The 26,181-nt window shown below is 43.5% G+C and overlaps 1 protein-coding gene and 1 pseudogene across 10 annotated transcripts in view; both read right to left on the bottom strand.

The window, feature by feature from the left end:
* The window catches only part of AUTS2 (activator of transcription and developmental regulator AUTS2), a 1,231,856-nt gene that overhangs the window by 41,184 nt on the left and 1,164,491 nt on the right, over positions 1–26,181 (bottom strand). The window lies entirely within an intron of this gene.
* LOC117072858 lies at positions 7,826–8,465 on the bottom strand (annotated as a pseudogene). The gene has a single exon (XR_004432975.1). The product of XR_004432975.1 is annotated as a 60S ribosomal protein L12-like (transcript).

The following is a 26,181-nucleotide window of genomic DNA, read 5'->3' as shown; positions in this document are numbered from 1 at the left end:
GTGGGTGTGGTGTCACGCGCCTGCAATCCCAGCTACTCAGGAGGCTGAGGCAGGAGAACTGCTTGACCCCAGGAGGCGGAGGTTGCAGTGAGCCCACATCGTGCCACTGCACTCCAGCCTGGGCAACACAGCGAGATTCTTTGTCAAAATACTAGTGTATGCTCAATACTTAAACACGGTACTTCTGTGTCTGTGACACAGGGGCAGGAGGTCCTAACGAGGCAAGGTTCTAGAAGGATTTTCAACCAAACATGTATGGATTTGCACCACACAGCACACCTACATTGAGTAAAGATGAAATTGAAGGACAAGGCTGTCATTGACCTAAAAGCCACAGCGCACATTCCTTAGGCTGGAAGACAAGGGGGAAATGTTTGCTTATTTTGGAAATTTTCCCAAGGGTGGGACCAAGGCACTGAATATGAATAATTTTAGATGTTTGGCGTAAAAAATAAGAAGATAGTCTTCCCTGTATTAATCATCCTGCTTTGCACATTAAGGAGAATAAAATAAGGATACAGGCAGCCCTGCTTCCAGTATTTCCAATACTAAATATCACTGAGGAAGGAACAGCCGCGAGGCTCACAGATGGGGTGCATTATGGATCTGACACCGTCCTTCCCACCACTGCCCTCTGCTAATCCTAACACCTTCACCTGAGAAGCTGATGTCCACACCCCAAATGGGCCATAACCATGAGGCTAATCCGGCCCTGGTCACCATCTGGAGCATGCATTCTGTGTCGTAATGTGCTCCTATCATTTTACATGTTAATGTCATAACAATTTTGGGGTGATTTGCACATGTCTTTTGTATTTGTCTTTTGATAACAGAGACATCAACATGTCTGTGATATAATGGGGCTATGGAACAGGGCATTCAGCTAATCACTTTCACACTCTTAAAAAGTCAGTGTGCCGGTTAAGGTTGGCCAATGGTTGGGTCTAGGGTAAGCCCTAGATTTGAGTTTCAACACTTATGACTTTACCAAAGATGATTTTCTCAAGGATGAAGTAAAGACACTGGCAGCAAAGACCGACTTACACACTGTCTGTCATCTACTACCTTCCTGCTTTGCATCTGAGGATTGTATTTCATCTGATTTGGGGCACACGTTGGACAATCACCGAGACCCATTTAGGAAAGAGGCTGGGTGAACATGCCAAGAGGCAAAGTAGGAATTTCCATCTGTTGGACGGGCGCGGTGGCTCACGCCTGTAATCCCAGCACTTTGGGAGGCCAAAGTGGGTGGATCACTTGAGCCCAGGAGTTTGAAACCAGCGTAGGCAACATGGCAAAACCCTGTCTCTACAAATAAATACAAAAGTTATCCGGGCGTGGTGGCATGCGCCTGTAGTCCCGGCTACTCAGGAGGCTGAGGTGGGAGGATCACCTGAGCCCAGGAGGTAGAGGTTGCAGTGAGCTGTAATCGTGCCACTGCACGCCAGCATGGAAAACAGAGACCCTGTTTAAAAAAAAAAAAAAGAATTTCCATCTGTTGAGTTTATCCTAGGCTTTTTCTTAGCTCTGGCCCTGTACACACATACTCTCTGCACCCAAGAGTCACCTATACCATGCAATATCCCTGTGCCCACTTCCTGTTCCTCCAGATTACCCTCCCATCAGGGTCCAGGTAGCCAAAGAAAGGCTCCAAGTTACCCTAGTAGAAAGAAGTGTCTGTGATATCTCATGGCAGTGACTGTTTCATTCTGTTCTGGAGGGAGGAACCACAGACACCCAGGCATATGAGCCACTCTGGCCCTAAGCTCATCTTGTGCCAATACCACTGCAGAGGATGAGGGTGATTAATTTCCACAAGCAGTCTCAGCAACCTCAGTCAAGTTTTCCACCAAGTTCACACAGCTGTCACTCGGAATATAGTGCAGGTGGAAGCTCTTCTATTCCTTTAGAGCTTCATCAAATATCCTAAAATCAGTCACTGTTTTCCCAATATCATTCCTGTCCTACAGGCAACAGTTCACTGAGAAGCAGGCTTTGCTTTGGGTAATATCTACTATCCTTTGGTGATGACTGCTCTGTCAGCATTCAGACATGCCTGTCTGTACTCCTGAGGACAGAAGACAAAACTTCTCCTCAAGACTGTTCACACAACCTATTACGGCCCAGAGGACCTGGGTACTGCCAACCCCCTGCAATCTGCCTGACTAGCTTATGCGTGAGCACCAGAGATGCCGCTAAAATGAATCCATGAAAGTAGCTTTTTGGCTATCACATAGCCCTTAATTCTTTAAGTGAGAGGAGGAGGAGCAGGGAAAAGAGGTCTTTGACATTTGTTTCTAAGTAAGTTTTCATCTTTCTGGTTTCAAACGATCTACCAGCTCACACTATGACTCTGATGTATGCTACAGCCTCACTATCCCCAGAGTGGTCCATGGCCCAGCAACCCTAGCATCATCCAGGGGCTTGTTAGCACAGTATATTTGCGGACTCCCCATCCCGCCCCGCCCCATGCACATTCAAGTTTGCACAGCCCTGTTCACCAGCACTGCTGGGAGGGTTAAAGAGTCCCAGGAAGCCCCACTGCTGAGGGAGGCTGTCCATAAAGCTGCCGATTCTTCTCTGTCTCTGCTTCCCAAGACCCAACCTTGGAAATTCTTTCCTTCATTCCTTCCTAGGGTGGGTCCTGTACTGATACATAGGTTGGACAGGATGGGGTGGTGGGAGGTGGTGATGTCGTTCACTGGATTAGGAGCGACCCCCAAAACAACATATTCATGAAAGCCAGCAACAGTGAGCTCCTGTTTGAGGCACTGTTTCCAGTCCGGCTCTATACAGATTCACTGGACCAAGTAAAAAAGGGAGTTCCAGAGCCCACGTACTACTGTGAGCACCTTCAAGGACCTGATGGTTCTCACAATGAAGAGGAAGTAGATTTACTGGAAATGGTATCGTGGACAGAACCAGGACCAAAGGATGCATATTGCAGAAGAAAATTTCCATGTGAAATGGACTAGGCTGCCTTACAGGAGAACAAACTGCCTTTAGGGGAAGCATGAAAGAGAATGCTGAACGCCCATGAAAGAACCATGAGGCGTTACGCGTGGAGTGGAACAGCGACTGGGCTACAGGACCTCTGAGAGTCCCAAATGTTGGTAGCACCCTTGAAAGAACGCTGCTTCTTTATCCTCCTTCACCTTTCCAGCACGCGGTCTTTTAAAATATCTCACTTGTAGGTTCATGAACACGATCTCCTTGATTTGCAGAAATTTTGATAAATGCTACATCCTACATAGCTATAAATGAAGAATCTCCACACCAAATGATTTTTATCTATAATAATCTTTAGGAATAGAAGAAATAATCTACTTATCCCCAGGCATGATGGCTGCAAAGCTGAAAGAGGTTTTTACAAAAGGCATGATGGGGAGCGTTCTGCTGTTCCCTATATTTGAAGTAATGTATCTTTTTAAAAGGACAAGCCTATCAACCTTCACATTGATTTTCTATAAAACATCCATGTAATAAATACTTTGTAGGAAAATAAAATCTTTTGCCATTATTTCATCGCTTGCCATTATTTCATTTCATTATCCTTAATTTGTCATCGATAAAGGAAAAATGTTCAAATATAAACTTTGAAGCTACATACCTATAAGGTGTAGAAAGCAGTGAGGATGGTGATAACATAAGCCTGTTAGAAACGAACACTCTGGGCTGGGCGCGGTGGCTCGCGCCTGTAATCCCAGCACTTCCGAAACGGGTGGATCATGAGTTCAGGAGATCGAGACCATCCTGGCTAACACAGTGAAACCCCATCTCTACTAAAAATACAAAAAAATAATTAGCTGGGGGTGGTGGCGGGTGCCTGTAGTCCCAGCTACTCAGGAGGCTGAGGCAGGAGAATGGTGTGAACCTGGGAGGCAGAACTTGCAGTGAGCCGAGATTGCGCCACTGCGCTACAGCCTGGGTGGCAGAGCCAGACTCTGTCTCAAAAAAAAAAAAAAGAAAAGAAAAAAAAAGAAATAAGCTCTCTGGCCTGGGCGCGGTGGCTCATGCCTGTAATCCCAGCACTAGGGTAGGCTGAGGTGGGCGGATCACCTGAGGCCATAAGTTCAAGACCAGCCTGGCCAATATAATGAAACCCTGTCTCTACTTAAAAAAAAAAAAAAAAAAATTAGCCGGGTGTGGTGGAGGGTTCCTGTAATTCCAGCTACTGAGGAGGCTGAGGCAGGAGAATCACTTGTACCCAGGAGGCTGAGGTTGCAGGGAGCTGAGATTGTGCCACTGCATTCCAGCCTGGGCGACAGAGAGAGACTCCGTCTCAAACAATCAATCAATCAATCAATATTTTTAAAAAAGAAATGAGCTCTCTGCTGGAGTCACCTTTCACATGTGAAATGCTACAAAGTAGCCTCTAGAAAGAGACAGTGGGAAGTTTTACCTATCCTTGGACAGAGCTGGAGTAAGTCGCCAATACAGTAGTGCTGCTTACCACTCACAATTACAATCCCGGAAGGGAAATGCTCTCAGACAACCAAGTCGATGCTTGGGAAATGTATGTCAGAATGACTTTCCTGCAATCACCTGAACTTTATCTTCAGAGATGTTTTCAAAAAAGAAGGCAGAAGGTAATATGGCATTCATTTGTTTCTTATTCAAGAAGAAGCTACACATACTAACCTACATGGCCTTGTTGCCTGAGGGCCTTGTCTACCTGGCTGTCCTACCATTACCTCCAGCTCTCAACAGGACGAAAATCACGCCCACCGCCTTCCACTCCCACTCTGTCCTGTCCCCATCATCTCAGCTGAGAATCACAGCATCCATTGATTTCATTCCCCCAATATTAACCGGTGGTTCATGGGTAAATTATTGCTTATGTGATGCTATTTAAAACAAAATAATGGTTACAGAAGCCACAGTCCGCCAGCAGCCTGACTAAGCTCTTAAATGTTAATCGATCATGCTGACAATAATCACTACTTACAACAACACTGCTACTCCCCGTGTTCACAAAAGCCGGTTTAAAGTTCTCCAATGGCTTCTCATCAGAGACAGAATCCCCTCCCAACTCCTCATCAAGGCCTGCTGCCCTCTGTCTCTCCTTCAGCCACCGTCCAGTGCGCCAAGATCCTGCGCTCTCCCCTTTCCCACACAGATGCACTTCTGAATCCCATCTTTCAGGCTCATGGTTAACCCCTATCCAGTCTCACAGCCCCTGCGAGCCACCTGCTCTGGTGAACTTCTAGTCTATACTTAATGTCCCTGGTATTAGCAAGCAATACATTATGTTTCTTATATAATAAATAAATTATGTTTTATTATACAAGATTAAATATGTTCATACTTGAATGACAATAAAACTTAATCCTAGGCCAGGCGTGGTGGCTCACACCCGGAATTCCAGCACTGTGGGAGGCTGAGATGGGCAGATCACCTGAGGTCAGGAGTAAAAGACCAGCCTGACCAACATGGTGAAACCCCATTTCTACTAAAAATACAAAAATTGGCCCAGCCTGGTGGTGGGTGCCTGTAATCCCAGCTACTCAGGAGGCTGTGGCAGGAGAATCAGTTGAACCGAGAGGCGGAAGTTGCAGTGAGCCGAGATCATGCCACCGTACTCCAGCCTGAGTGACAGAGTGAGGCTCTGTCTCAAAATAACAACAACAACAAAAACCTTACTGCTATTCATATTTTAATACACACAACTTTTTTGAGGAGGGATTTCTTTAAATCTTTGCCTTTATTTCAATTCTGAGCACGGTGCCTTCCATAGAATGAGCGCTTGATAAATCGTTGATTTCTTTAACCACATAATAATCAATTTACAAAATATAAGCAAGTTCTTTTATAACTGCAATTCAAAAGGAAAAAAAAATCATCATAATGAGAAAAATAATCAATAAACAATTACACATTAAGCCAGAAAAATCATGTCTCTTTGGAGTTGTTTCCATAAATGGACATTAGACTGCAATAAAATAAGAGTATATAACGCAAGCAAATGTGAAATAATTGGAAGCAATTATGAAGTTTAAGGATCCATTTTCAATATATAATAAAACTAATGTTCTATTTAAAATCATAAAAGATTTTAATAGCCTGGTTATTTTTGTATAACAAAAAGAGCAATCAAAAGCAAATAATGTTAAAGGCGAGCTCTGTTAATAATCAAAGGTGGGCGAAGCCTCTAGGTACACGCCTGTGGTCTGCACACTCGATCTACAGCAGTCAACAGACTTTATGAGGACAAACATACTTTTATGTGCATAGAAAGAAAAAAACAAGACAATATAAACAGCTGCTACCCTGGGAATTGTTATGAGGAGCTGTCAAAGGATTTGTATTTTCAGCCTTCTATAGTATTTAAATTTTCAACAGAACACTGGCTTTAAATCCGGAAACCTGATACAAACTCAAACAACTGCGCAGTCAGCAGGTAACTTAAAACACTCATTATAAGCAAACCAAAGTACAAATCTTTTTAACATCAGCCAACGAGAACTGCTAAAAACTAAATGGAAAAATTAAATGGAAATGAAACACTGAGGAGCAATGAATGCTGGAAGGAAAGATGCCCGAATGACTAAGCTCCAAGTACGTGGGGCTGGGGAGAGAGAAACAGGGTTCCGTCTTGACACAATAAAAATCTCTGTAATGATAGTGAAATACAATCGGGATACATCCACATCCAACTGGGAGATGATACAATACAGAAACGTATAATAAGGACTTTCCTAGAACGCAGGCGGTAAGAGTCAGTTTTTAAAACTGCAAAAAAAAAATTGCTAATTATTAATATAATACTGAAATCACCATTTTCCTAAGGAGAGCATGCAAAGCATCACTGCAGTGGAACTAGAGGGGGATGATGAAAAGGTGGCCAGGGCACATCAACTCCAGAGCACCTGGAAGGGTGATGTGGAAGAAACCGTCCCCTGCTCCTTTGCCTGCTCATAACCGCATAAGCACCCCGTACACATGGGAGAGGTACAAGCTCCTCCCGTGGGAGGAAAGCAGCATTCTGAAGAGATGACTGCCCAGGGGGGCTCACGTGTCCGTCAGGCCCTTCAACTGTACAAAGACACAAAGACACTGTCAGAGGTGAAATGACAGGATCTCGAAGCTCTTGCTGCTCTTGCCACCTCAAATATGTCACCTGTCTGCACGGAGCCTCGCTCATCAGTCCGACAACAGCATGCGCCCGGCAGCCAGGCGGCACTGAAGGCTGGCCTGTTGTTCCCTGTGTTCACAAAATCAACATAGGCTGACTTCATTTGAATGTGCCTGTTCCTTACATGTCCTCCTCATCAAGGCACCATGGAAGGCTTTTAGTCCTGACTAAAGCAGAACTGAAGGACATCCTGAAACCCTGACCTTAAAGACAGGAGAAGGCAGCCTAGAAAAGCCAAGATGAAACAGAGGGCATTCAGCTAATGGCCCCAAATCGAGGATGTGCTTGCCCGTGACCTTGGCGGCCTCAGGGGGCCACTGAAAAGAGGAGCACATCTACCTCACTGCAGACAAATTGCTTCATGTCACTCACCCTTGGAAAACCCATTGTTAATGAGTGACGTTGGTTATATTTCTTCAGATCCTGATTTACTCAGATCTAGACATCACTTTCAACACCACACTTGGACAAACGATTCCAGTTGAAATTTGGTGTTTTCAAATCCAAACATCCCCTGAGGAAAAATAAAACCTGTTTCCCAGGAACTTTTTGGACTCAGCCAGAAAAGTGAGAACGATGTGAAAATGCTTTTGCCAACACTAGGGGCTGGAAATACATGAGTTGGATAACCTCTCTTACAAAAAAGGGGCTGGGGCGGGGGTCGGGGTAAGATTACCCCTACATCTACACTTTTTTTTTTTTTTTTTCAGTTGTCAAATGATCCTTTATTGAAATACTTTCCTTTGTGCTTAACTGGCTGGGCATTCCACAGCACCACTGTTGATGTCATCTATGATGTCATGAGGGTGGCGGCCATCAACATTACAGCCCACAGAATGGGCAGTCCCCAGGATCTCTTTAATGATTCCAGAGAGTTCTCTGGCTAAGGATCGGTGCCGCATCTGTCGAGCAATGTTGATGATCTCATCAAAAGTGATATTCCCACTGTGTTTAATGTTTTTCTGTTTCTTTCTGTCTCTTGATGGTTCCTTGAGGGCTTTGATGATCAGGGCAGAGGCAGAAGGCACCACCTCAATCTGGCCTGTCTGTTCTGAATGGTCAGTTTCACTGTAATCCTCAGGCCCTTCCAGTCACCCGTTGCCTTGGCAATGTCACCCACCTTTTTCAGAGACAGACCCAGGGGGCCGATCTTGGGGGCCAGCGCAGAAGTGGCACCGACTTCACCCCGGTGCACCTCAGATATACGACTTTGATCTCGTTTGGGGTCGAACTTCGGAGGCATGGTGGAGGCGGCTGGTGTCGGATGAACCCGGATTCGGGACGACCGAAGAAAGTTGCACCTTTGCCCCCTCCAAGCTGAAAGCCGAGAGCCTACATCTACACTTTAACCATCCCTTCCTGCTTTTCTAAAATGCAGCAAATTCTTTGCTTCAAGTTCCTATACAGTAGAAATGATGATTGCTCCCAGGCAAAGTGACCATGGACAATGAGTCATGAGGGCCCCAGTCAAAACTATGGGCCTAGCACGAATGTGCACTTCAGGCACACATGTCAAATCTGTCAATGCTGGGAGGAAACAGATATAAACAAAATAAGACCCACCAACTGGAAAAGAGGGCATTCCCTGCCTAGAGGCAATGACGTCTTAATCCTCCAGAAGGCACTACAAATCCCACAAACATAACCAAGGATGTTTTCCCCTCAAAACCCCAGATCCATGCACGACAAATGCTTAAATCTTTTTGGGTACAAAGAAACACAATTTTCTGTCTGCCTTAACAAACATGTGAATTTATAAAGCACACAGTCTGAGGAATAGCCACTTCCGTGAATCTGAGTAATGCTAGCTTTTTTTTTTTTTTGAGACAGAGTCTCCCTCTGTCACCCAGGCTGGAGTGCAGTGGTGCAATCTCGGCTCACTGCAACCTCTGTCTCCCAAGTTCAAGTGATTCTCCCGCCTCAGCCTCCCGCGTAGCTAGGACTACAGGCACGTGTCACCACGTCCGGCTACTTTTTGTATTTCTTGGTAGAGATGGGGTTTCATCATGTTGGCCATGTTGGTCTCTAACTCCTGGCCTCATATGATCCGCCCACCTCAGCCTCCCAAAGTGCTGGGATTACAGGTGTGTGCCACAGCACCTGACCCAGATTTCTTAAAGGAACAAAAATAAAACAATGGGAAGCTTATTATCAGTAGTAACTAAATTGGCGAAACTCCCTTACTAAACAGACTAAAATGCTGAAATAATATGAGTTTAGATTTCTTCCTAAATGTATAGACTTTAGATTTCTTCCTAAATGTACAGACTTTATGTCCTTCTCTGATTCAGTTTTGAGAGGCAACATATTATAGTTTCAAAATTAACTGGACTCAAGTTCTGGCTTTACCACTAAATAGGTGACTGAGCACATAACATTTCACTTCCCAGAGCCTTGGTTTCTTCATCTGAAAGACAGAGAAGTTTGGGCTTCCTGATTTCTGTGGTTCTTTCCAGTTCTAAGAATCTATGATTTTATTGGCATTAGTCTATTTTCGATGAAAGCCATCATCAAATCACACACATGTAAATGATATGAGGTGGAATTCCACTTTTTTAGATGGAGTTTCGCTCCTGTTGCCCAGGCTGGAGTGCAATGGCACGATCTCGGCTCACTGCAACCTCTGCTCCCGGGTTCAAGCTCTCCTCCTGCCTCAGCCTCCCGAGTAGCTGGGATTACAGGCATGTGCCACCACGCCAGGCTGATTTTGTATTTTTAGTAGAGATGGGGTTTCTCCATGTTGGTCACGCTGGTCTTGAACTCCTGACCTCAGGTGATCCACCCGCCTCAACCTCCCAAAGTGCTGGGATTACAGGCGTGAGCCACTGTGCCTGGCTGAAATTTCACTTTTAAATCAGAAACTTGATAGGTGAAATACAAGTTTCTGTTCTATGCTGTTCCTAACTGTATCCCCTTTTAGACACTAGCTGAAAAGTAAGAAGCATTCAAACTCCAGCTTTTAGATTTTAGAGAAATCTGCTAAATATAATTAGGAACCAGACTTATGAGATATTCCTCTGGCTGGGGAAGACTTTGGAAAATGGCTAGATGAGCCAAGTATGTCTCTTTAACGTGTATTTTCATTCCTTCTAGCAAAAATAAACCAATCTTTAAGACCAAGAGTTTCTAGAGAGTAAGTGGGTAGTATAATTTATATATCCTTATATACCAGTGCCTGGAATACTATAAGAACAAAAAAGATGCTTTACTGATCAAGTAAAAAACACAACAAAGAAACATGAGCTGCTGTGACACTTGCTTTGAAATTTGAGTTTGTTCTAACGTGAATGTAACGTTTGCTTGGGTGCAATTTTGTCTGCAAAAAGTACAAGGTGAATGGAGTGAAGTGAGCTGCATTCCTCAGCCCAGAGGTATACACTAACCATACAGCCTCAAGCATTCCTCGTCTTCCTCAGCTGACTGTGTGTGCTATGAGTCTAGCACATTCAGATCTGCTGTTACAACTTTCTTTCAGATAATCCTCCTTCCACCACACCACTATAACCACTGGCTCCCACCCTCCTCATGTCAGCTCCCATAAGCAAACTTCAGGCTTTTTACAAGGCAGATGCCATATTTATTGTAGCATCTCTCTCTCTCTCTCTCTCTACTTCAGGCTTTTTACAACGCAGATGCCATATTTATTGTAGCATCTCTCTCTCTCTCTTTTTTTTTTTGAGATAGAATTTCGCTCTTGTTGCCCAGGCAATGGTGTGATCTGGGCTCACCACAACCTCTGCCTCCTGGGTTCAAGCGATTCTCCTGCCTCAGCCTCCCAAGTAGCTGGGATTACAGGCAAGTAATACACCAAGCCCACCTAATTTTGTATTTTTAGTAGAGACGGGGTTTCTCCATGTTGGTCAGGTTGGTCTCGAACTCCTGACCTCAGGTGATCCGCCCACCTCGGCCTCCCAAAGTGTTGCGATTATAGGCGTGAGCCACCGTGCCTGGCCTATTATTTCTTAACCATTTAGCACGTGTAAAACTAAGTTACTGTTTTTACTGGGTTCCTGTTTTTTTTTTCTGCCTGTCAGTGATAAATTTTTGGTCCCTAATCCCATTTTTCCCACAAGCCTTACAGCTTCATTTGTACCACTGTGAACAGCATGGTGATTTTTAGGTAAGTATCCATAGCATTACAACAGAATTGACTATAAAATTAGGGGAATTCATGATAAAATAAACCTTATCTTACAAAGAATGGAAAGTTTCTTTTTTTTTTAATTTTATTTTCTGAGACAGAGTGTCGCTCTGTCACCCAGGCTGGATTGTGGTGCTGCGATCTCAGCTCACTGCAACCTCTACCTCCTAGGTTCAAGCGATTCTCTTGCCTCACCCTCCCAAGTACCTGGAATTACTGGCACCTGCCACCATACCCCGCTAACTTTTGTATTTTTAGTAGAGACAGGGTTTTACCACGTTGCTCAGGCTGGTCTCAAACTCCTGACCATCTGCCTTGGCCTCCCCAAGTGCTGGGATTACAGGCATGAGCCACTGTGCCCGCCCAGGGGAAAGTTTCCAGTGGGTGCAAAACAGCATCTAGCCATTGTCCTCTTCAATGTACTTAATAAGTAACTTATATATTTTATTTTATTTTTTTTTGAGACGGAGTCTCGCTCTGTCGCCCAAACTGGAGTGCAGTGGCCGAATCTCAGCTCACTGCAAGCTCCGCCTTTCGGGTTCATGCCATTCTCTTGCCTCAGCCTCCCGAGTAGCTGGGACTACAGGCGCCAGCCACCTCGCCCGGCTAGTTTTTTGAATTTTTCAGTAGAGACAGGGTTTCACCGGGTTAGCCAGGATGGTCTCGATCTCCTGACCTTGTGATCCGCCTGTCTCGGCCCCCCAAAGTGCTGGGATTACAGGCTTGAGCCACCGCGCCCGGCCAATAAGTAACTTATTTATGAATAAAATACCTACATTCATTACTTTATATAAATTGAATGTACATATTCAAATAAGTATGATAAATATTTAAACAGCATGAATAATATATATTTATTAATAAACAATTTATCAATATGCAGAATTTGGGAAAGCAAATACTTTTGACTTAGCACTTACTATAAGCTGTAAGTGTTAAAGAGAGAAGAGGAATATGAGACATGATTATGATCCTAGCAGAACTCAGGAGGAAAGATATAAACAGCCATAATACAATGTAGTAAAAGCTCTAATAAAGGCATCACTAAGTCGTCCAAAACAGCAAAGGAAGGAAGGACAGCTCTCAATGACAGAATATGAATCCCCAAAGTTTAACAGGCTGAAATGATGGGTTAAAAGAAAACAACAAAATTGGAGCTACAATAGCACCACGTGTAAGGTCTGACACTTGAAACCCGAAGGACTGTAAAAAGCCTGCCGCTACTAAGTCTTGCCTCTCCTTTCTTTTATTTGAAAATAGTTGGTATTTGGATTCACTCTGCAGTAACCTGAAATTCGTCAAAAGCAACACTGATCCAAGTGTTGGCTGTCTCAATAAAAATCTGTCACTGGGAAAATGGGGATGACAGGTACTGATTAAACTCTACTGGGAGAATCAGGTTCTGCGTACCTCCTTTTAAAGGGACTGTGCATGAGCTGGAGCACATTCAAAGGATGATGAACAAACTCACAGCCATGCTTCCTTGGTAGTGGATGAGGGTAGGGGAGGCAGGAGGGCCGGGAGTACTGCTGTTGTCCAACATTTGAAGGGCTGTCTTTTGTAAGAGGAAGTAGACTTGTATTACATGGCCCCAAGGGGAACAGCTACATGGGGAACAGACGTCAGCCTAATGTAAGGAAGACTTTGTGTTTTAACAGTTAGAGCTGCCCAAAGACAGAACGGTGCTCCTTGAAAGGCGTCTCAGGGGTGTTCAGGCACAGCCTTGGTGACCACGTGGCCGGGAAGCTACAGACTAAGATGGCTGAGTATAGATCACCTTTAAGATCGTCCTCCAAACAAAAGATTCTACAACTCTAGTTATTTAGAATTAGCTTTGAGACTTTGGGCAGGTCACAATTTTTCTCTATCTCCTATCCTATTACTTCAGAATCAGACACACTACTAACATCATAACATCCAAACTTTTTTTTTCTAACAGATAAAGAATGTGGCCGGGCACAGTGGTTCACGCCTGTAATCTCAGCATTTTGGGAGGCCAAGGTGGGAAGATCGCTTTGAGGCCAATAGTTTGAGACAGGTCTGGGCAACATAGTGTGAGATCATCTCTACAAAAAAAAAAGTAAAATTAGCGGGGTGTGGTATTGAGCACTGTAGTCCAAGCTACTTAGGAGACCGAGGCAGGAGGACTGCTTGAGCCCAGGAGTTTAAGATCAGCCTGGGTAACATGGTGAGACCCTGTCTCTTCAAAATATAAAAAGCATTAGCCAGGCATAGTGGCATACACCTGTGGTCCCAGCTAACCAGGAGGCTGAAGCAGGAGGATTGTTTGAACCCTAGAGCTGGAGGCTGTAAGTGAGCTATGACAGCACTACCGTGCTCCAGCCTGGGAACACAGCAAGACCCTATCTCTCTAAAAAAAAGGCCTCAAAGGTCTCATGGACACCACCAGAATACAGAAAGTAAGTTAAAACCTTCTGAGTAGATGTGTCATCCACAAGGTAGGGGATGGGAGGGTTTTGAATATGCTCTATATTCCATATGCCATAAAATGAGGAAAAGGTATTTGAAACCAGGTTAATTTCCTTGTATTTGAACTATGTATATCCAGTGTGTTAAGGACTTACGTGACTAGAAAAACCACGTGATTGGCTTTCAACATCCTCCTTTCCAATAGAGAGAAATGTGATCAATAACATGTAACACACACGTGGTCCCCTCTCTTCCCTGGACTGTCGCCGCTCCTCTGGGGATTGGGGCACTTCAGCCTTGCACCATGCATTAAAGATCCTCCAGCAGTATCGGCTTTGGCAGCTCATGGTGGAGCTCACAGTCACTGCTTCTGCAGAGGGACAGACACTGGTTCTCTTCATGCCCGCCGTGTACCTCACAGCTAACAATCATCTAAAAGCAACTCTCAAAAGATCAACTCCATTCACCAGCTCCTCAGGCACAACACATAACTTTATACCCATTTGTCACATGTCCAAAACATTAAAAAAAAACAACAAAAAAAAACTTGCTCCGACTTTTTGCTCCAAGAAAAAAAAAATGCTAGTTAATCTAAGTGCTTCAGGAAGCCTTAAGGGCCTTTTCATCTGCTCCGGCAGCAACACCCATTTCTCTGGCCAATCAGAGAGAACCAACTCAGGAGTTACAGGTTCCAGCACCAGGAGAAAACCGCAGTGAGAACGGTCATTTGTTTGGAGAACTGCCCCTCCCAGCATTTTTGCATGTTTACAACTTGACTGACGTCTGTAACTTCCCTCTAGGACACAACTATTTGGAAGACTTCATTTCCTAGTACTAAGTACTACGGAAAGTTTGCAGAGAGGCCCATGAAGTCTCAAAGCCTCCTAACGGCACCGTGAGAGGCAGGAAAACCTGGCCACACCTCCTCATGTCAGTTTTCAGCTTTACGGACTGACCAAAAGTTGGTTTAAGAATGTCGGCTTTGTAAATTCCCAATGCCAAAAATTTAAAATCTAATTAATTTGTATATTAAATTGCTTCTCTTTATTGCTAATTGGTTGCAACATAATAATTTCTCTGCATTATATTTTACTGCTAATCACAACCTTAATAAAATGGGCAATGATGTGTTTCCATTTTCAAGGTTACCTATGAAGTCCCAGGGCTCTAAAATAGGTCAGGGCTTCTCTTCACCCCCCGGCTCCTCCTTCTCTCTGGATTTTACGTTATTTCAATATCCTATGTACTCTCTGATAATAAAGAAAGTAATGACAGAGCTGTAAAGAAAAATGCACATCAGTCTACTCTGGAAACTATTTAGTAACTGTGGGTTGTGAATTTAAGGAAAGGGAAACCAACACATTTAGGAAAAATTAGGTTGGAGAGAGGCCTGTGAATTTCAAATACCTATGACACAATAGTCTCTTCCTCCAAAAATCACAGACATTAAATAAGAACTGGATAAAATTGGTTAAAATATTTCTATCTTGCACTACAAATAACAGAGCACACTGAGTTTCAAAAATACATTCCTTCTGACTGGCAATCAGAAACGTGAGGTTCTCTTCCATTTTGATTCTATGGACTATGTGGAGTTTATAGATGTCACAGTGGTGGAGAAATCTCATGTTCCAGTCCTTTGGCACACGGGTGCTTGAGCCACATCATGGCAAGGGGCAGGCTGATGCCCATGGTCTCTGCTCTAGGGCTAGACCCATGGAAAATGCAACCAGAACACTCCAGGCCACCTGGGATCATTAAGTAGCCTGCATGCACCACCCAAATCTGTCTACTTTCACCTTCTAGGTCCTTGCTGTTTCCATTTCTTACTGCTTATCAGGGTCTCCATCAGATGTGCATTAAAGAAGTAAAAGGAAAATAATCTTTTCTCCTAGTAAGCAGTTATGACTAACATTTTAGTCACTTGAGAGTAAAACTTTTGACTAACGGGGAGACTGCAACGAGGGAAATGATCTCTTCTCTTTGTTAACCTAGCTGGAATCACGGAAAGTGATCAGGAATGCTGGTGATTCACAAGGAGGATGAAGGGGTGGGGAAGTCGCTCACTGGGAGCAGGACAGCCTATTTGTGACTCTACTGCACGATCCGTCTGGGTTATGTCTGGATCTTTCTAACAGGCAGAGATGCACTTTGCGGCAACAATACTTTACAAAGTATATGAAACAGAAAACACAGCTCCAATAAGCCAGCGTTAGGAATGCAGCGAACAACACTGTCGTTCCTCCTTCCCCTAACAGTTGGGCATTTTCCACCAGCGTTCTCTTCTCCAGGAACAGTCTTTCAGCTAATCACCCCAATCAGTCAGAAGAAATCCCTCTTTGGATGGATTAACATTCAACTAATTTATGCATTAAAAACACTAATCTGCCACTTTTAAAAGTAGGAATAGATGTACCTTAAAGCATGCATATTACAAATACATTTCTCTTTTAATTACTCCAACCACGTCACAAATATTGGAAAACAGTAACAAACATATCTACACCTGACCCCCTAAACCAATCGGCAATAAAGCATGCCAGTCGTTTCATCTTTTTCTTCAATCCACATTTTATATCACTTGGTAGTGAAAGTATTTTTCCATACTGACATCTACTTTGAGGAGTGATTGATACGATCTATTGATTTTTCTGCTGGCTTTTTTTTTTTTTTTGGTAACACATATTTAACTCTTCAGTTCATTTGAATTTATTCTGGTGTGAGATGAAGACCTAACCATCTGATGAATAATCCTGCTTTTCATTCCCCTTTGATTTGTGAAGGCTTTTTTATAATATATTAAATTTTTATGTGAAAATGGGATTTGCTTTGGGGTAATTTGTCACTTTATGGTCTATTAACAGTGTCATGATATTCTAATTGTTATACACATACACACACACACGTATAATAAAACAGATACACTATCACTTCCTCCTATGTAGATTTCAAATCCAAACTCCATTTTGTCCATCCCCACTGTCAATCAAATAAGGATTTTGATTGCAACTGATCCAAACTTCCAAATTAATTTGGATAAACTTCAATACTTTGCCTTCTAAATTAAGAACTTGCCATTTCTGACGTCTCTTGTCTCTCCAAGATTTGTAGTTTTCTTCATCTAGGTCGCATAAATCTTCCTCAGGGAGAATGGAACATGGCCTGTCTGTTAATGCTCTATTTTCTTTTTCCCTCTTAACAAGCATTCTAATAACATAGTATTCTCTCACTCCTGGGCATTCTATCCTTCAAATGGAGGATTTCAGGAAAACATTAAGGTACCACAGTAGAGCCAACACATGCTTCAGTTCCAGGGAAAGTCATTTAGGCTACCGATGCATTCCCTGACACAGGGAATGAGGAAGACAGGGTGATGCACCCGCATTCACTTGACTCAGAAGAAACCTCTCCTTGCGGTCCTTAGAGTCAAAGGCTAATGCATTCTTCGGAACCTCCGCTTCACCCCCGTGAGGGTCAGGGTCAGGCAAACCCAGCCTTGACTCTAGAAGCCACCCGTCCTCCCTCCCAGCTCCTCTCCTCTGGACATGCTGCTCCTCAATGACTGTTGTAACTTCAAAAAGGAAATGGAGGAAGAAAATTCTGCAGAAACCCACTGAATTTGCCATGTCGTTTTGACATCCTTTCACAAGTCGATTTCATTTTGTTTGTTTCTTGATTTTAGAAAGGTCGAAGTGAGGCAGAGGGAACCAAACACATCTCCCAGCCTTCTCATCCCGGGGACAACCCATTTCAGCTCTCCTTTGGTAAGGTTTTATTCTAAAAGAAGAGAACACTTACCCTAAGAATTAGCTGTGCTCTCCCACCTGAGAGACAGGCTGTGAGAACATAAAATGAACAGAATTGATGGCCATTTCCTATTGGGGATTAAGGTCTTATAAAATGAGAACGCTGTCCTACTAATGAGAAGCTAGACTTCGTTTTTTTCCTCCTCCAGGTTTATATTTATCTTGACCTTGGGTTGAAAGCTTATAATTATCTCTTCTGCTACCTAAAAGTACCCAAAATTTCTTTCACCTTCAACACTGCTATACTGAATTTCAGTTTAGATAACTACTAGGCATGAAAGCAGGTCTTCTAATGTCTTATAACAACCTCTTTAGGAAGTCGCTGCTTCCATTTTTAAAAGAGGCAGGGATAATGATATCAACAGTTTAAAAATCTTACAAAGGCAATAAAACTACTTAGGGCAGATACCATACAACAGCTGACATTGACTAAGGGACTTCTGCATTTATTATATGGCTTTATTTTCTATTTCTGGAAACTCTGACTAATCTATTGAGTGCCCAACATTTCCAGTGAGCAGATAAGATGCCAGGTAACTACACCACCATCCCTACCTCGCCCTGCCAGCCCCCACAAGCATGTCAAACCATATGTCTTGCCAAACCTCATTCTGGGACAGAGTTTTAACTGAGTGAAAAAGGGGGGAGGGGGACAATGTATCTCCATACTGATATTTATCAAGGTTTTCTTTTTTTTAATTTTTCTTTTTTTTTCTCTGAGACGGAGCCTTGCTCTGTCGCCCAGGCTGGGGTGCAGTGGTGCGATCTTGACTCACTGCAAGCTCCGCCTCCCGGGTTCACGCCATTCTCCTGCCTCAGCGCCTGGAGGAGCTGGGACTACAGGCACCCGCCACCGCGTCCGGCTGCTTTTTCTGTATTTTTAGTAGAGACGGGGTTTCACTGTGTTAGCCAGGATGGTCTCGATCTCCTGACCTCGTGATCTGCCTGCCTCGGCCTCCCAAACTGCTGGGATTACAGGCGTGAGCCACCGCGCCCGGCCAGGGTTTTCATGGTATCTGGACAAAGGGGTCCAACATGAAGCTTGGAGCATGCAGCGGGCTGTGGGGAGCCTTGAGTATGAGGATCAAGGCCCTTGCTCTCAGCTCTGTCCCACGTTGCCGCGGTTCAAAGGGATTCTGAAAAATAAAAGGAAACTCACCCACCAAGAGACTGTAGGGTCTCTTCCATCCAAAACATCAAAGATGCTTAATGATTATATTAACAAAGTATATCAAAGATAGCCTGGATTTCTGTGATAAAACTAATGTAGAGGCCAGGTGTGGTGGCTCACGCCTGTAATCCCAGCACTTTGGGAGGCCGAGGCAGGAGGATCACTTGAGGTCAGGAGTTTTGAGACCAGCCTGGTGAAAATGGTGAAACCTTGTCTCTACTAAAAATGCAAAAATTATCAGGGCATGGCGGTGGGCACCTGTACTCCCAGCTACTTGGGAGGCTGAGGCAGGAGAATCACTTGAACCCTGGAGGCGGAGGTTGCAGTGCACTGAGATCACACCACTGCACTCTAGCCTGGATGACAGAGTGAGATTCCATCTCAGAAAAACCCAAAAAACTAATGTAGAAAAATGTTACAACTGCATAATCTAGATGGGGGGGCAGTTAGAGTAGAGGTGGGAGTGGAAGAAGTCGGAATAAAGGTGTTCACTGTACAACGATCTTCACTTTTCTGTATATTTGAAATTTTTCATACAAAATTGTTAGGGGAAAACTAGACAACTGGCATCTTCGATTTTGTAGAGCATTTGTCCTGCAGCAGTGAGGATTTCCAAGTTTCTATCAAATGCTCTGTTTATGCAACAGAACTATTCCACGACTCTGAGTGATGTAAACTGTGGTTATTAAACACCACTAGCTCTAAGTCTCCAAGAGTCCTGAGAAGCATCCTATTTAAGATACCCTTAAGCTGCTATTATCTCTGCAGATAGAGATTTTCCTCCATCCCCTTCCTTGAAGAATTAAATGCTCAGGAGCCTAACCTTTTTATATACTTCGGTGCTGTCTCAGATCATTAAAAATCAAGAGTTTAAATGTTTATTATTCTTGAATGATGTATAAACCAATTCCTACCAAAGGCACAATACTGAGTTCTATTAACAAACTGATTAGGAAGCACAGCCCTGTGGAAATAGCGTAAGATGCAAAATCAGAGAAGACAGGTGTGAGCTTTGGTGAGGGGCTGCCTCCTAAACCACAGTTCCTCTGTGGACAAAATGGAGATCACACGTGCCACGTCTACCTCAAGTGTGTGTTATGAGGCCAGATAACTATAATAAAGAAACAAGAAGACGCTTTGAAAAACTGCAAGGCACAATGTACTTCAGTACAATTACCAATTTACTTTGCACCTGTTTGCAAAAATAATACATACTTTTTTCTTATCCTAAAGCAGAATTGCTAGAATTGAGAGGGTTTGGAATCTGGTTATGTGTAAGATGACAAAATGTTGAAGGGAAAGCTGGGCCTGCCTGTGCCAACTCATCAGGAAGAAGGCTAAGTGGATTCAATGAGAGCCAGGCAGGAACAGCAAGAGTCCAAACGATAAGGAGAATGCACGCTGGATGCACCCCCCGCCAACCCGCACCGCCGCAAGGTTTCTGTCAGGGGAGACAGACAGGGGTCTTGACAAACAGCACTGCTAGGAAGGAAGGGACCTGGCCCTGTGATGTCTGTAGGTCAACCTAGGAACCTCAGATACTGACACCTACTTCTCTCTTTCTCAACAGGTAGACTGGTCCATCCCTATCTCCTTCACCCCCTCTTCTCTAGGGAAGTGCTCAGGACATGGAAGCCTCCTCTCCATGTGAGGAGTCATAAAGGGCAGATGGGTCAGATGAGACCTGCTAGAAATTGTGAGGCATGAACCAATCTAAGTAGTAGTTACCACGCTAATCTAAGCACTGTTCTAAGTATCTGCTATGAAGAAAAATAAATATATTTAATAATAAAGAAACAAGAAAATACCTTGAAAACTATAATGCATAATACACTTTAGTACGATTATTAATCACATGTTTAGGAAATACTCTTATAGACATTAATTTTTTTCACTCAGATGCAACACCCAACACTAGACTAGATCCTATACTGGAGGGGAAAGTATTGCCATGAAGGACATTTTGTCAACTGGAATCTGAAGAGCTGATTAGATAAAGGTATCACATCAGTGTTAAATTTATTGAAACTGGTAGCTGTACTGTGGTTATGTAAGACATTACCCTTATTCCTTGGAAATACTCAGTGAATTACTTAGACATAAAAGGTTATGATATATGTATCTTACCCCCAAGTGTTTCAGAAAAAAATTGTCTATTTGTGTGTGGGGGCTGGGGGAGTGGAAAGGGAGGGAGAAATAGAAATAGAAACCAAATGGAGCAAGAAATTAAGAGTTAGATCTGGGTAAAGGGGATATACGAGCTTTGTGCTATTCTTATTCTTGGAACCTTCCTATAAGTTTAAAATTATTTCAAAAAAAAAAGGAGAGTGTCTTCTTGACAGTCATTTGGAATGAATACTCACTAAAAAGTGAAACAAAATGAATGATCAGTCTTTAGTTTTATTTTAAAAAGAAGTCCTTCAAAAGACACTATCAAGAAAGTGAAAAAACAACTCACAAAATGTGAGAAAATATTTGCATATCATTTATATAGTAAAGGCTGAGGATCCAGAATATATAAAGAACTATTACAACTCAACAATAAAAAAACCAAATAGCCCAATTAACAATGGGCAAATGGTTGGAGCAGACATTTCTCCAAGGAAGATATACAAATGGCCATAAGCACATGAAAAGATGCTCAACATCATTAGTCATTTAGGGAAATGCAAATCCAATCCAACCCACAATGAAATATTAGTTCACACCCACTATAAACAGAAAGGCAGACAATAGCAAGTGTTGGCAAGTATATGGAGAAACTGGAACCCTCATACACTGTTGGTGGGAATGAAAAACTGTGTAGTCACTTTGGAGAACTGTCTGGCAGTTCCTCAAAAGGCTAACCATAGAGCTAACACATGACCCAGCAATTCCACTCTTAGGTACATACCTGAAATGAAAACTTACATCCACACAAAAACCTGTGCGTCAATGTTCACAGCAGCATTATTCAGAGTAGCCAAAAAATAGAAGCAACCTGAATGTCCATCAACTGATGAATCAATAAACAAAATGTGGCATATCCATACAATGGAATATTATTTGGCAATTAAACATGAAATGCTGATATATTCCACAACATGAACTTTGAAAACATTATGCTAAGTGAAAAAAGCCAGACACAAAAGACCACATGTTGTACGACACCATGTATATGAAGTGCCCAGGAACAGGCAAAGCCAGAGACAGAAAGCAGATTACTGGCTGCCTGGGCTGAGGGGTTGGGAGGATGAGGGGTACGGAAGTTAAGGGTACAGAGTTTCCTTTGGGGGAATGAAAATGTTCTAAAATTAATTGTAGTGATAGCTGCATAACTCTTGGGACATACTAAAAGTCACTGAAATGTACTCCTTAAAAGAGTGAATTTCATGGTCTGTGAAGTCTAACTCAATTAAAAAAAAATGGTTGCCCTTTTACTGCTTAATAATGGGCAAATAGGCTGGGTACAGTGGCTCACACCTGTAATCCCAGCACTTTGGGAGGCCGAGGTGGGCGGATCATGAGGTCAGGAGTTCGAGACCAGCCCAGTGAACATGGTGAAACTCCATGTCTACTAAAGATACAAAAAATTAGCCGGGCATGGTGGCAGGTGCCTGTAATCCCAGCTACTTGGTAGGCTGAGGCAAGAGAATCACTTGAACCTGGGAGGCGGAGGTTGCAGTGAGCTGAGATCGCGCCATTGCATTCCAGCCTGGGTGACAGAGCCAGACTCTGTCTCTAAATAAATACATACATACATACAATGGGCAAATAGTGTCATGATCTTGTGCAAGAGGAAATTAGAAGTTCATGGCATTGTGCTTACACAGTTCATTCAATTATAACAACTTCTCAACCTTTTATCCTAACATCTGAAAGCGGAGGGCAGTTGAGGCCTGGCTTCCTCACATTTCTGAAGTCTTCAGGGTTTCAGGAAGAGAATAATTTCCACAGCTTTATTATCTACAGTACAGAAACAATTACTGGTCATTTCAACAACACCTGACTGACTGCCAAATTTCAACACCTGAAACTAGGGGTTTACTGAAGAGTAAGAGCTGGGTCCTACTCTGAAGGATCTCACCACTTACTGGCAAGATTGGTTAAAACAGAAAACAAGGGTTGAATGTGAAGTTCTCTAATGGAACATGGAAGCCCCCGCTAGGGATTCCAGGTAGGGACACGTTTCCCGGAAAGAAAACAGAACAGAAACTGGGCATCATTAAGCGTGGGAAGAAGGAGGCCCCTGGGGGGAGTAACGGGGCATCTGGTACAGGCCAGGCTATTACCAGTCTTTGGGGCCGCTGGGCTCCTGACCAGGACGGAACTGAGAAGTGGAGAGAGGCAGAGGAGGAGTGGGGAACAGCACTGGGGTCCACACTGGCCCAGCCATGGTATCCTTAACCATCGGCACAGGAGCTCCAAGCCCCACCCCCGGCGCAGGTCTCCAAAGTCTCCAGAAAGCACCAAGAGACGAAGCGTGATGGAGGGTGGGGCCGTCGTTTTCACCCCATTTTATAAATCGCTGTTCTCCAGTGCAGAGCAGCCCCAGCTTTCCCAAAGAACAGAAAGTGCTCTCCAGTGCAGAGCAGCCCCAGCTTTCCCAAAGAACAGGACTAGCCTCCCAGGCTGCTAGTCCTGCCCGGAGGTTGTGCTTGGGTTTCCCTTTCATGTGGCCCCTTGGGAGAGAGGGCTGTTCACTGAGTAACTGGGAGGAGAGGAGACATTTCTTCTAATCAAGGAGCATTGTTAAGGAAACGATCTGTGGAGGAAGAAAGTTAATGGATCAGTTAAGAATGTAGACTGCCCTGGCACTCTTACTCAGGCTACACACACAAAAATACAAGATGTGAATTTCTCTCTCACTGGTACAATCACCAGTTGGGAAAATGGTCAAAGGCACAACTTGCACGGTGCTGCCTCCAGATGAATTTTTTTTTTTTTTTTGAGACAGAGTCTTGCTCTGTCTCCCAGGCTGGAGTGCAGTGGCACAATCACGGCTCACTGCAGCCTCTACCCTCCCAGGTTCAAGTGATTCTCCTGCCTCAGCCTCCCAAGTAGCTGGGACTACAGGTACCCGCCACCATGCCCAGCTAATTTTTGTATTTTTAGAAGTGAGGGGTTTTGCCACGTTGGTCTTGAACTCCTGATCTCAGGGGATCCACCCATGTCGGCCTCCCAGAATGCTGGGCTTACAGGCGTGAGTCACCATAGCCAGCCTCCACATGGACTTCGAAACTGCCTAGAGGAACTCCACCTGATAAGGGTCTTTCACACCTAGTTTTCCAAACAGATAATGCTGCACCACAAAAACCATGATAATCCTGCACTTTAAAATAAGGGTACGTTTAGGATTCTCTTCTAACTTTGGCTGGCATAAAGCATTTAAAAAGAATTATCTGCTTTAAGAACATCTCAGAGTACTAGCAGTTAAGATCCACAGATCAGGACAGCATGACAAAGCAAACAATTTTTTATTTGTTTCTATAAACGATGTGCTGCAGGACATACCACCCCAAAACACGGTCTGTTGGGATTTGAGAAAACAGCAGTAGCAGGAAGGTCACTCTCACCTTCCCACCCTTCTTTCCCCAAAGCAGGTCATAAAATTTAGAAAGGATTTTCTAACCTTCCCCATAAAACCATCATTTGAGAGGTGCCCTCCCTATTCCCGGAGGAGGGGAACATAGAAGAATCTGAACGATCAGGTCCTAACCTGCTAAGTTTCCTCCACTGTATTACCTGTAGATCCTGGCCTTCATCCAATCACACTTATCCACAAATGGAAGCCTTCCTTCAATTCCATATTGTCACTAACACAGAAGACTTCTGCCCAGGAGTAGGATTTTAACTTGTTAGGTCAAGTCTGAAATTTACTGCCAGCCTGTCTTATAAAACCAAGACATAGATCCTGGGATACATTAGGTAGTTAAGAAAGTCTTTTTATCTTAAGACATATATTTTTAACCTCTGAAACATAACTTTTAAAAACTGCCCGACCTGGCACGGTGGCTCATGCCTGTAGCACTTTGGGAGGCCGAGGCGTGCAGATCGCCTGAGATTAGGAGTTCGAGACCAGCCTGACCTACTAAATGGTCTACTAAATACAAAAATTAGCTGGGTGTGGTGACACATGCCTGTAATCCTAGCTATTGGAGAGGCTAAGACAGGAGAATTGCTTGAACCCGGGAGGTAGAGGTTGCAGTGAGCCAAGATTGCACCATTGCACTCCAGCCTGGGCAACAAGAGCGAAACTCCATCTCAAAACAAACAAGCAGAAAACAAACAAACAACAAACAGCCCTGTGGCAAACAGGCATTTGGGGCTCTAACAAACACGGCTGTGGTCCCTTTTGCTTGCTATGACATAAATCTGAAAACACACTTGGGTACAATTACCCTTGCTTTGGTAGGAATGTGCAGGTTCCCACACGCTGGCCTGGAGGGAATCGTTTAATCTGATCACAATTGGAAAGCTATCTTTGAATTCCCACGAGGTGGGGTAGAAATAAGCTTCCTCCCCTTAGACACTGCGGAGGTTCTGAAAGTTACATTACCGACGTTAATACCCAGCCTTCACAAATTCTACACATTCATCAATGCTAACTGACGAGGAGGGTGAGGACAGAAAGCTGGCACGGACAAGTGAAAACACAAGCCTAACTACCTACACTTCACTAGCAACTGCCTTTAGAATTTACCTGATCAAAAGCTGAGAGGAAAGACAATGAGGAAGGTGGGGATTGGCTTTTACATGCTTTAAAATAAGATAATCCCACGTGTTATCCTTTACACCTGCCTCTCAAAAGAACAAAAGCACGAGATCCACTCTCAATACAGGTCACTCAGGTTCCAGAAGATGCTATTGTGTTTAAGCTTCTCTGACTTGACAATATGATCCTCTAAACTGGAGGATTAAAGGGTCTTGGGTGCTCCAACAGCAATAAGCTAGACAGGGCCTCAGGATTTCTTAATGCTTAAGATGTTATCTTCTCTTCTCAAAAATTCTGGGATACAGAATTATAGAAGGGTCCACTTGTACTGTGGTATTTTTACTCATTGTTGAGTTTGCATTTTGGTCTCTGTTTATTTTCCTCCTACTGTTAGTATTTTAAGCCACAGAACTTTTAAAGGGCCAACATCAGATGCCATTTTGATGGGAAATGTGGACATTTATATCACATATACGACGATAGGATCTCTATAAGTTGTTTACTATATTTCCATACAGCAATTCATTAGTTCAAATATGTGCTGGGAATGACTCAATGAGGTAATTTTTTTTTTACAGAAATGACATATCTCATTCAAATATATGTATGGTATGATAGCAAAATATTCCCTGGGAGATTTTCTTTATGAGTAAATAAAGGTTTCTAATAAACACATCCATTGTCTCTATATAAAAACTTCTAATGTGTTGAGAGTTGGCATTTCAGGTGTCAAATATATTCCATTATCTTTCTATTCTCTTCTTAAAAATATGAAAAAAAATTCCAAATTCACATCTTAAAACT

Source organism: Trachypithecus francoisi, unplaced genomic scaffold (assembly GCF_009764315.1).
Source record: "Trachypithecus francoisi isolate TF-2019V2 unplaced genomic scaffold, Tfra_2.0 Lachesis_group4, whole genome shotgun sequence".
Lineage (NCBI taxonomy): Eukaryota > Metazoa > Chordata > Mammalia > Primates > Cercopithecidae > Trachypithecus > Trachypithecus francoisi.
This window is presented reverse-complemented; position numbering and strand designations above follow the sequence as displayed.